General features: G+C 48.4%; 2 long non-coding RNA genes across 2 annotated transcripts in view; one reads left to right on the top strand and one right to left on the bottom strand.

The window, feature by feature from the left end:
* LOC310835366 overlaps window positions 1–12,688 on the top strand; it is a 32,717-nt gene that overhangs the window by 12,692 nt on the left and 7,337 nt on the right. The gene's annotated exons all lie outside the window — the stretch shown is intronic.
* LOC310835297 lies at window positions 1,189–11,577 on the bottom strand. Its single transcript, XR_014559521.1, has 2 exons — window positions 11,177–11,577; window positions 1,189–1,559 (listed from the first exon to the last, which is right to left on the bottom strand). It is a non-coding gene; the product is annotated as an uncharacterized lncRNA (long non-coding RNA).

The raw sequence follows: 12,688 nt of genomic DNA, 5'->3' as shown, positions 1-12,688 counted from the left end.
GCTGTTGCCATTTGGTTTTTGCCTACTGCGTAGCAAATCGTCACAACTTGTAAGGTTGGCGGTTAGGCATTGGTTAAATTGGTGCTTGGAGGGGTAAGGTGCCTATCCCTCCAAATGATGCGAATGGGAATTCCGTTAAAGGAATCCAGGGGCTTGCCATTCTTTCGTCCTTGTCCGTGGTGCCGGGCTTGGGCCGTGCAAGCCCCACCGGAACATGAGGGTGAGCGGTGTTGGACTGGTTCCCAGCCTCATTTCTCTCCCAATACTTGTTTCCCACGCTGGCTTCCGAGGTGCCCGGAAGTGCCAGCTCTGTCCTTGGGGGGCAAGGACAGATAGTCATAACCAATGCCTAAGCAACCACTCACATTTTCTGTATTTTAATAAAGTTGTGGCCAAAAATAAGCCAAAAACCTTAAACAAAAATTAACGTGTGATGTGTGAATTTTTGGGGGGTGGCACTGTGGAACTCAACACGCAACCCTGTTTAGGTTTGCATAGGACGTTTTTAGTGAAAATCAGGAGTTCTCAAATGGGTTGTTGAGGCTAATTTTCAAACGTACTGATACCCAGAGCAAGGCTATGAGGTCAACCAGGCATGCCAGAGGAAGAACTAGAATGAAACATGGTAGATTACGAGTGGAAGTGATTGGCAGACTCTGGAGTTTGCTGGTCACCTGCGATAACTGGTTTTACTGGTCAGTTCAAGAAAACATGTGTTAATTGGTAACCCTGCCACCATTCAGCTGACGCCTTTGCCTGAATTCTCATTACTAGCTTTTACTTTTAATGTAGGAGCAGCGGGTAATGGCATATTCTATTCCCCCGCCCACCCTGGAATATAACAAATAAACAAACCCTACATTCTCCTGGTTATCCGCGAGGGAATCTGTCTCTGAAAGCTAGGTTTCTGCTCTTGAACTTCCATACCAGCAATTTTTAGCCAGAAGGCATTTAGAGTAGAAAGGGCAGGAAGGTAGCCACCCCCTCCCCACACGTCCATTCCTCCTAAAGCTCTTCTTCATAAATAAATGCATCTTAAATAATCCAATAAGTAAACACCACCACTGAAATGTAAGCAGATTTACTGAAAGATCCTGCCGGTTTGTTGGCAGAGTTGGAAGATACGATAGCCCGGAAAGAAATCAATAAGCACTCGGGTCTTAAGCAAGAAAAGAAAAGAAACTTGGCAAAGCTTGAAACTGTTTAATTATTTTGATGAGAGTGAGGAAGAAAGAAAGAGGGAGCAAGGGAGGGAGGGAGCTTTTGGTGGAACCTGCTGCATCAGCGAAATTTCCTTTTTAAGTGTGCGACAGGCACCGCCGTGCAGCGGACAGGACATTTTGCAACGCACAACACGGGTGGGAGCGGGTGGGAAAAAGCACAGGAAAGGAGGAAGAACGATGCGGCCTCCCTTGGGTGCAGACGGATCTGAACAGCGGGGTCTGTATCTCAAAGGTATCTCCGGACTGTCGCTATTCTGTAAGAGCGATTTGACTGCAGACCAGAACTCCAAGTCTGAACAATTCAAGTGTTCTTCTTGCCACAGTGCAACAAATCCACTGTAAAAACACAAAGAAGACATTTTGCAGTCGGGAAAGTGATGGGAAATGCATCAAAAAGTGTGGGATGAATGAATGAATGATTAATGGGGAAATATGTTTTTTTAAAACACCTCCTGAATGCAGTATGAATACTCATTGACCTATAAGCATATCAGATCAAATGCTCCATTGTCAGGCTTCGGGGAATTGGTGCCCCCCCCCCATGGCAGTCGATAAGAGATCAAACGAAAGCAACGCCTTACCAGTTAGAATCTTTAATAACCACAATGAGAGAACAAAGAACCCATCTCCTAGAAATGGCGGTGCTCCCAATTAAGGGATACTCCCCCCACTGTCCCTATTAATCTACGTCACTCTTGTAATCTGAGCTTGTACCCTCTGTGCTTTCTGTTCTGACACTTTCTGAGCTCTCTCTGACTTTGGAGAAGGGGGTTGGATGCTGTCCAGAGACTGTGAATCTGTTTAACCCTCTCTCTTACAGTGCTTCTTCTCCTAGCTGTTCCCCGTCCAGTATTTCCCAGCTTCTGCCTTTGGAACTATGCCCCTCTGCAAACCACTGTTCCAAATCTATACTGTCCTCCTACTCCTGGGAAGATTCAGGAGCTGGAGCAGGGGGAGGGGATGGCTCCTACCAATCCGTCTCAGTGTAGGCCTCCACAGCATGGTCCTGGACATCCATAGAGACCTGACATAGTTTAACCAGCATGTAAGCTTGGCACAAGCAAATCAGGATGAATGCTGAATATGGGTGTCTGGAGGAGCCTACAAGTTTATTGGTCCTGTTCCTCAACACATGTGTGTGTGCATCTCTCAGTGCTGACACTTCTCCATCCACTCAACCCCTTGAAAATGACGCCTTATAAGAACACAAGAATTACTGTGCTGGGTCAGGCAATGGCATCCAATTCCCACCATCTGATGCCTAGGGAAATCCCACAAGGAGGACCTGAGTGCAACAGCAGCCCTCTCCCATCTTCTGATTCCTCTGATGGTCCAGGAAGAGCATGGCTGTTGTGGCCCTTCTCAGTGCCGGCTGTGAGGAAACTGGTCAAACTCCCCTAAAAATCCCCTACAGGTAAAGGTAAAGGGACCCCTGACCATTAGGTCCAGTCGTGACCAACTCTGGGGTTGCGGCGCTCATCTTGCTTTATGGGCCGAAGGAGCCGGCATACAGCTTCCGGGTCATGTGGCCAGCATGACTAAGCCGCTTCTGGCGAGCCAGAGCAACACACAGAAACGCCGTTTACCTTTCCGCCGGAGTGGTACCTATTTATCTACTTGCACTTTGGCGTGCTTTTGAATTGCTAGGTTGGCAAGAGCTGGGACCAAGCAATGGGAGCTCACCCCGTCTCAGGGATTCGAACCGCTGACCTTCTGATCGGCAAGTCCTAGGCTCTGTGGTTTAACCCACAGCGCCACCTGAGTCCCTAAACTCCCCTAAAACCACCTTTGCAGTGGCCCTCCTCGCAGTGGGGCAGCATTTTCAGTTTTGCTTAGAGCAGCAAAATGTCCTGGGCAGCAGAGCATCTTCCAAATACAGCGGATGCTCGGGTTGCGAATGTGATCCATGCGGGATGCACGTTCACAACCCACAGTGTTCGCAACCCGCAGCAGCATGTCTGCACACACGCGGGTTGCGATTTAGCACTTCTGTGCATGCGTGACCGCCAAAACCCAGAAGTAACCCATTCCGGTACTTCCGTGTTTCGGCGAGTCTGTAACCCGAAAAAACGCAACCTGAAGCATCTGTAAGCCAAGGTATAACTGTACGGCCTCATCCATCATGCCAGACTTTCTACTTCATTCCAGACTGGCATGGCTGGGCATCTATTTCTGCTGCATTCCTGAATGATTTGGGGAGCTTGCTCACGTGAGAAAAGCCATCTGCCTCGGACGCCCATCTGCGGAGGCGAGCCTGGGTTGCATAATGAGATTCAAAATACCAGAAAAGAAGAGAGCATTTTTTAGGCAGAAGTCAAACGGCTACAGAAATTTCCCCGAGTAGCTGCTGTCTCCTGCTTGTTCTTTGCACTGTGTTTTGAGCAATGTGCCAAATGATATGATGGGTGATCTTGGGGCATTTGGGCATGCTACAGTGCATTCCCCCAAGACTAATGGCTGCTGTGTTGCTGGCTTTAATTCTATATATATGAGGTTGTCTATTCGTGTTAGGCAGGCTTACTCTTAGTGGCTATATTTCTTGGCATCCAAAATCATGGCCCGATTTCCTAGGAAGTAAAGGGATTGGGAGTGCCATTAAAAGGCTGCTGCAGATCGCCAGTTACTATTCTTGTTGTTTGTGTTCTCTGCTTCCCCCAAGTAGTAGACATTTCCAGGGCAGGTTTTCAAGGTCAAGTGCCTTGTGGGAATAGATTATCGGAGACCTACAGTATTTTAAAAGTCATATTTGATTACCTACAAATACGCAGGTTGAGCGGTCCAGAGGGTGGAAGGAGGAGGCAGGGACAGGGACAGGCTTTGCTAGTGCTAAACCACCAAAATCTCACCACCACCTCAAAAGCAACTACAGTGGTACCTCGGGTTAAGTACTTAATTCCGGAGGTCCATACTTAACCTGAAACTGTTCTTGGTTCAAGCCGTTGGTTCAAGTCCTATCTTCCAGAGCAGGAGAAAGCAAGCTAGCTCCATCTTCCATGTGACAGCCCTTGAGATATTTGAAGATGGCTATCATATCTCCTCTCAGTCTTCTCTTTCCCAGGCTAAACATATCCAGCTCCTTCAACCATTCCTCATAAAACTTGGTTTCCAGACCCTTGATCATCTTAGTTGCCTCCCTCGGCACACATCACAGCTCCATGTGAAGTTGCCTTGTCCTCACCAAAGGTGACCACTGGTGCTTCTGGGCCAGCCCACCCATGAGGCAAGGTGAGGCAAGTGCCTCAGGTGGCAGGATCCATGACAGCAGCAGATACCAATGTTGATCATCCTTCCCTCCTTGTTCCTGATGTAGATCGCCCCTCATCCCTGCTTCCCTAGAGCCATTTTGGGGTCCGCAACAGGTGCCAAAATTTCTTGGGCTGGCCCTGTCTAGAGACCAAGATTGTTTAGACCCATAGCTGAGAGCTGCCAAGAATATAAAAGGCAGAATCTTGCCTTGAAACCATGAACAGCATTGCTGTTGGACCTCCAGGTAAGATCTTTGCTGTGTGTTCTGACAGCTTACCTGGAAAATTAAGATCCCTTGAGTGGCTGGTGTGGTGGCTGAGGGAAGCATTCTGGTCCCTTCTTTAAAGAGTCTGAACCCTTGCCAACTTAAACATAGAATCCTCTTCCCCGGCTGTCCTGCAGAGTGATCTCCCTTGAGGTCTGCATCATCTCTGGACACAGTCCTGACAACCTGAATAAAGGGTGCATCTGTCTTGATGCAACTAATCGTTACACTGGTCTGGATTTATTCCCTATCACCTCCTATACCACAGAAATGGGGACCCTGTGGTCTTCCAGAAGTTGGGCTCCAACTCCCACAATCCCTTTGGCCTTGTTGGCATGGGATGATGGGCAGTTGAGAGTCCAGCCATGTTTGGAGAGCCACACTTTCCCCACCCTGGTCTTATTTACCTCCCAACTCTCTTCCCAGCTCGAAAGCAAACCAATTTATCTACAAGGAATCGGAAACTCGCCCTTCCTTGGTTGAGATCCTGATGGAGCCAGCTGTCATGATGCCACTCTAACCATTTTGAGATCCAGAGGATTTTCCTCCCTGGCAGCCTTTCCAGTACAGTGGTACCTCAGGTTAAGTACTTAATTCGTTCCGGAGGTCCGTTCTTAACCTGAAACTGTTCTTAACCTGAAGCACTATTTCTGGGATAGCGGAGTCTATAACCTGAAGCGTATGTAACCTGAAGGGCATGTAACCCGAGGTACCACTGTATACAAATGTGTCCGGACAAAATTACTGGAGTGATTCCGCCTCCCCAGAATACTTAGCATGCGGGGGATTTTTGAAAGTCAGTTGGGAACGAGCTCATCTGAGTTTAAGTCTTTGTCTCAGACTTGGCTGCAGATCTAATTAAACGATGTTGGCTTGTTGTTAGTTGCTCATTTATCTGATCAGATTGCCCAGAGGCTTCATTCCCTTCTTTCTGTAAGATCTCCCAAGCCTTTGATTAAAAGACAGAAGACAAAATGGCGCCCCTCCCCCTTTCCCATTCATTCTTCACTTTGATGGAGCTTTCTCATTTACCTGCCCTGAGCTTGAAGGGAGGGATGGAGCAGACAGTTCAGAGGAGGAAGGAGCTCTGCCTCCCTGGTTATTATCTTCCAAACCAAGCTCATCCTCCCCACCGCCCCACACGTTGCTGCATGGATTGTAACCACGTGGTCCCAGGCTGCAAGCTCAGACCTTGAAATAAGCTCTGTGCGATGGAGCCCTTCATCCAGAACTAAGACTCTGTGATGGGCAATGGCGAGATGGAGGTAGGGAGGCCTGAGTAGAGCTGGAATGGAGTGAGAAAGAGGGGGTCAGGCCTGAGCGATGCTGTCATACGGAGCCGAAACAAATTTGCTTCCTGAACTCCTGCGACTGTCCTCCCCCGCCCCAATCTGGATGTGCACATATTCGCCGTTCATTGTCAGCATTCGACACAGAAAGATGCTGCAATCCCAGTCATTTGACACTATCTGACAGCTGGCATGCAGCAGCTGTCAGCGCTGAGCATTATCAGATAGGTAGCAGTTAGCATCTGAATGTATATATATATGGACACCACACTGTCTAGCCCTGGGTTAGGCGCATGTGCACTGCTTCTCTCCTTTCGAAAATAGCTTTGGAAGATGTGTGTGTGTGTAAATTAGGTTTGAGTCATTTGGGGGGGGGGGGAGTTGCAGCTGACACATGATAGCTGCCAGGATTTGACACCTGACTCTAGGAGCAGTGAACATTTGACAATATCGGGCTGATGATGTAACCCATGCACCGACTCTCTACTGAGCACATGCAGCAATGTTGTTAAAGGAAGATACACCACTAGGTAAAAAGGTAAAGGACCCCTGGATGGTTAAGTCCAGTCAAAGGCAACTATGGGGTTGTGGTGCTCATCTCGCTTTCAGGCCGAGGGAGCCGGCGCTTGTCCACAGACAGCTTTCTGGGTCATGTGGCCAGCATGACTAAACTGCTTCTGGTACAACAGAACACCATGACAGAAGCCAGAACTCATGGATGAGCCATTTACCTTCCCGTCGCAGTGGTACCTATTTATCTACTTGCACTTGTGTGCTTTTGAACTGCTAGGTTGGCAGGAACTGGGACCGAGAAACGGGAGCTCACCCCGTCACGGGGATTTGACCCGCCAACCTTTCGATCGGCAAGCCCAAGAGGCTCAGTGGTTTAGTGCTGATTCCCTGGCGGTCCGCTGGAATGTGGAGTTAACCAGGGCTATTGACTATTTGGCTCTGAAGCGCCCTCTCCGATTGCATGGAGCCCGGACAGCCCGGTGGTTTTCCATGGATCTGAGAGCAATGAAACAATCGTTGAGACGGCTAGAGCGCCGGTGGCGGATAACTCATTCCGAATCTGACCGGACACAGGTTAGAGCTCAACGTCAAGCCTACCAAGTGGCGATAGTGACGGTGAAGAAGAATTTCTTCACCGCCTCTATTGCATCTGCAGAAAACAGCAGCAGGAGACATTTTCAGGTGGTTCACAATTTAGCGGAACCACCTGCAACATCGGGGCCCAGTACGGGCCACATGTTCACCTGCAATGATTTTGCAAAGTTTTTTGCAGATAAAATCACTCAGATTCGGGAAGAAGTAGACTCCACCGTGGGAGCAGGGCCGGGGCGGGAGAGTGCTAGAGTTTTGTCTAGTCAAGTTGAGTGGGATCAATTCCAATCTGTTACCTCCGAGGATGTGGACAGGCTGCTTGGACGAGTGAAACCAACCACCTGTCTCCTGGATCCTTGCCCATCCTGGCTTATAAAAGCTAGCCGGGAAGGACTGGGTGATGGGCTTCGTGGGTGGTGAATGCTTCCCTCTGTGAGGGAGCCTTCCCAGACCCGCTGAAAGAGGCAGTTATTAAACCGCTTCTTAAAAAACCATCTTTAGATGCGGCCACAATGGCCAACTATCGCCCAGTCTGAAATCTTCCATTCTTGGGCAAGGTGATTGAGCGAGCGGTTGCCGAACAACTCCAGGCACGCCTGGAAGAAGCGGACCATTTGGATCCCTTCCAGTCAGGATTCAGGCCTCATAATGGGACTGAAACTGCCTTGGTCGCACTGGTTGATGATCTCCGGCGGGCTAGGGACAAAGGTGAGAGCTGTTTCCTAGTTCTGCTGGATCTCTCAGCGGCGTTTGATACCATCGACCATAACATCCTTCTGGACTGTCTTGAGGGGCTGGGAGCTGGGGGCACTGTCATACAGTGGTTCCGCTCCTTCCTCCTGGGCCGTGTTCAGAAAGTGGTGGTGGGGGGTGAGTGTTCAGACCCCTGGGCTCTCACTTGTGGGGTGCATCAGGGTTCTGTCCTCTCCCCCATGCTTTTCAACATGCAGCCACTGGGAGAGATCATCAGGAGGTTTGGGCTGGGTATTCATCAATATGCAGATGACAGCCAGCTCTACCTCTCTTTTAAATCAGAACCAGTGAAGGCGGTGAAGGTCCTGTGTGAGTGTCTGGAGGCGGTTGGAGGATGGATGGCGGCTAACAGATTGAGGTTGAATCCTGACAAGACAGAAGTACTGTTTTTGGGGGACAGGAGGCGGGCAGGTGTGGAGGATTCCCTGGTCCTGAATGGGGTAACTGTGCCCCTGAAGGACCAGGTGCGCAGCTTGGGAGTCATTTTGGACTCACAGCTGTCCATGGAGGCACAGGTCAAATCTGTGTCCAGGGCAGCTGTTTACCAGCTCCATCTGGTACGTAGGCTGACACCCTATCTGCCCGCAGACTGCCTCACCAGAGGGGTGCATGCTCTGGTTATCTCCCGCTTGGACTACTGCAATGAACTCTATGTGGGGCTACCTTTGAAGGTGACTCGGAAACTACAACTAATCCAGAATGCAGCAGCTAGACTGGTGACTGGGGGCGGCCGCCGAGACCATATAACACCGGTCTTGAAAGACCTACATTGGCTCCCAGTACGTTTCCAAGCAAAATTCAAAGTGTTGGTGCTGACCTTTAAAGCCCTAAACGGCCTCGGTCCAGTATACCTGAAGGAGCGTCTCCACCCCCATCGTTCTGCCCGGACACTGAGATCCAGTGCCGAGGGCCTTCTGGTGGTTCCCTCATTGCGAGAAGCAAAGCTACAGGGAACCAGGCAGAAGGCCTTCTCGGTAGTGGCACCCGCCCTGTGGAACGCCCTTCCAGCAGATGTCAAAGCGATAAACAACTACCTGACATTCAGAAGACATCTTAAGGCAGCCCTGTTCAGGGAAGTTTTTAACATGTGATATTTTACTGTATTTTTGGTTTTTATGGAAGCCGCCCAGAGTGGCTGGGGAGGCCCAGCCAGATGGGCGGGGTATAAGTAATAAATTATTATAATTATAATTAGACCACAGCGCCACCCGCACCCTCTAACATGCAGTACTAATGTGCCAATAACAAGCAGAAGCAATTTGTATTTGACAATATCTAAGTTATTGCAAATCTGCAACACAACTGAGCACTCTTTATACAGCCTTCCCAACCTATTGTCCTCTGGGTGTTTCTACAGTTCCCATCAGCCTCCGTTGGCAGGGCCAATAGTTGGGAATCATGGGAGTTGTAGTCAAAAACACCTGGGGGGTACAAAGCTGGGGAAGGCTGCTTAGTGATGAAGCCATCACATTTCTTCCATTTCTGCTTCCGTCGGGTGTGTTTCTCAAGCATCCCTTCATTTTTTTGTCTTTTGTCAAAGGCCTGAAAACCTGGAATACACTAAGAGCTGCATACATGCCAAACATCTGAAGCACACCCACCGCAAGAATCTTGGGAACTGTAATTTGTTAAGGGTGCTGGGAGTTGTAGCTCTGTGAGGGGCAGCGGGTGGCGCTGTGGTCTAAACCACGGAGCCTCTTGGGCTTGCCTATCAGAAGGTTGGCAGTTCAAATCCCTATGATGTGGTGAGCTCCCGTTGCTCTGTTCCAGCTCCTGCCAACCTAGCAGTTCGAGAGTACACCAGTGAAAGTAGATAAATAGGTACCGCTGCAGCGGGAAGGTAAACGGCGTTTCTGTGTGCTCTGGTTTCCGTCACAGTGTCCCTATGCATCAGAAGCAGTTTAGTCATATAGGCCACATGACCCGGAAAACTGTCTGTGGACAAACACCAGCTCACTCAGCCTGAAAGCAAAATGAGCGCCGCAACCCTATAGTCGCCTTTGTCTGGACTTACTGTAGCTGTCCAGGAGTCCTTTACTCTTACCTTTTTACAGTTCCCAGTATTCTACACAGAGGTGTGTGTGCTTTAAATGTCCTGTAAATGTATGGTGTGTCCACAGCTGAGATCAGAGTTAAACGACAGCCTGCAAAGGCTGTTTCTTAAGTCTACTCTGGGGAACTGGCCAGGCCTGTACTGACAGATCCAGGGGCCTCAGCAGCTAGAGCCGAATTTAAGGCAGTGTGGATGGTTCCCCTGCATGAGCTGAGAGGGTGCATCATCATAATAATCAGGGCTTTTTTCAGCTGGAACTCACTGGAACTCAGTGCTGGGACATCTCACTTGGGCGCCATTGCCATTATAAGAGAACAAGGGAGGCTTTCATGGTGAGTTATGGCACCTCTTTTTCTAAAATATAGCCCAAAAAAGAATAAGAATTATAAACCTGTATTTATAAAGATACTCAAAGATTTGGGAGGGGGATTTTGTCCTCATTCAGGGCGCCATATTACCAAAGTCCATCCCTGCTCAGTGGGACTTCCTTCTTCTTCATCATCATCATCATCACATTTAATTTGTATACCGTCTTTCTATCTTACAATACCCAGGGCAGTTTACAAGTTCAAGAAACAAAGAATGTACACCTTATAACAATCTAATGCAATACAACAATGTGATAATAAAACATAATTTTAAAATTAGCAACCTACATCAAATAAAGCAACATTCAACAATAGTATTAAATATCAGCATATAAAAATTAAACAAAAATCCACTCTTAAGAATTACAATAAATAATTTCTAAACTACAATCAATAAAACAACAGCAAGCCACAGTGCATAAAATAATAAAATACAAATTGAGACTGGAGAGTGGGGCAAGGCAGGTGGAAAGTTTCCAAAGGGTCGAGCCCTTTCTCTGCCTAGTTTGGAGGACGAATCTCCCTTTCCAAAGCCAGCCCCGGCCGTCTGTGAAGGACAGATTGTATTAACAGCAAGATCCCCATCCCAGGCCCTGCAAGCAGATTGCTGTTTGCCTCTTCATAAATTAGCTTTTATCAAAGGTGTCAGGATTTAAGTGAATTACCGTGCCTTTCAACAAATTACACGAGGTTCCCCCCCCCCGTACTCCTCCTTATCTTGAATTGCTCTTGATAATGGCATCAACTGGACTGTTTCTCTCTGCCCAAATTGATGCGTTCCTCAGACATTCAATTAAATGCTGAGCCATAGATTGCATTATGTAAAGGTTAGATGGGTCCCTGTTTGTGAACGAAAAGACATGAACCCTGCTCACCTTTGAATCGAGGAGGTCAACATGCCATTCATCCCCTACTGAAAGCCGCGCTCAGCCCAACGCCAGTCGACGCTGTTTAAAGGCTTCTTGGAGACAAAGAGTCAGTGACCTTTGCGGGGAAAGTTTTCATGAGCTAAAAGTTACATTCGATTTACACTGAACCAGCAATTGCCAGTGGGATTAAACAAACAAAGCTGATTTGAAGCAGGAGGTCACTTGGAGGAGGCTTGGAGGGCAAAGGTTGCAAGTAGCCCAGATTCTTTTGCTCCTGCCCTTCTTGTTCCCTTTCAGCTGCCGGCTTTGTGAATTTGGCATCTTGCAGATCTGTGTGCTCCCTCCTCCTGTCCTGCTGGTTGGGATTTTCCAGGCCTCTGCAAAGCTGCATGTTAGATGCTCAAACAGTTAAGGGATTTTGTGGCAGTGATGAAGAACCCCCAGGCAACAGCTGGATGGGCAGTGATGATGTCACAAAAGCTGAGGGGATGATGTCACAGTGAATCTGAACAGCAGAGGAGAGCTTAGGAGTTGCTCCCAGAAATGAAACTTACCCCCCAACATTTCTCCATGAAAATAGGGACATCCTATTCAACACCAGCAGCAGCAGCAATAATAATATTTATACCCCACCAATCTGACTCTACCACTCTGGGTGGCTTCCAACATATTTAGAAACATGTTGTTGTTGTTGTTTAGTCGTGTCCGACTCTTCGTGACCCCATGGACCATAGCACACCAGGCACTCCTGTCTTCCACTGCCTCCCGCAGTTTGGACAAACTCATGCTGGTAACCTTGAAAACACTATCCAACCATCTCGTCCTCTGTCGTCCCCTTCTCCTTGTGCCCTCCATCTTTCCCAACATCAGGGTCTTTTCCAGGGAGTCTTCTCTTCTCATGAGGTGGCCAAAGTCTTGGAGCCTCAGCTTCAGGATCTGTCCTTCCAGTGAGCACTCAGGGCTGATTTCCTTAAGAATGGAGAGGTTTGATCTTCCTGCAGTCCGTGGGACTCTCAAGAGTCTCCTCCAGCACCATAATTCAAAAGCATCAATTCTTCGGCGATCAGCCTTCTTTATGGTCCAGCTCTCACTTCCATACATCACGACTGGGAAAACCATAGCTTTAACATTTAACATAATAAAGCATTAAACATTTTTTTAAAACTTCGCTATACAGGGCTGCCTTCAGATGTCTTCTAAAGGTGATATACTTTTCTCCTTGGCTCAGGGGTTGCCCCAACATTTCTCCTATGAAAATAGGGACGTCCTAAGGAAAAGCGGGACGTTCTGGGATCAAATCAGAAATTGGGACGGCTTCTGTAAATCCAAGACTGTCCCTGGAAAATAGGGATACTTGGAAGGTCTGGATGGAGTAACTGGGACCCAATTAAAGAGAAAGTGAAAATGGATAACGGGACGATGAAAAGCATAGCTGTCTACCTTTCCCCTTTCTTGCGAGGAATCCTATTCGGAATAAGGGGATTTCCCTTAAAAAAAGGGAAACGTTGGCAGCTATGA

Source organism: Podarcis gaigeae, assembly GCF_964106915.1.
Source record: "Podarcis gaigeae genome assembly, chromosome: 17".
Taxonomy (NCBI): Eukaryota; Metazoa; Chordata; class Lepidosauria; order Squamata; family Lacertidae; genus Podarcis; species Podarcis gaigeae.
Note: the sequence above shows the minus strand (reverse complement) of the source record. Positions and strands in the feature narration are given on the sequence as shown.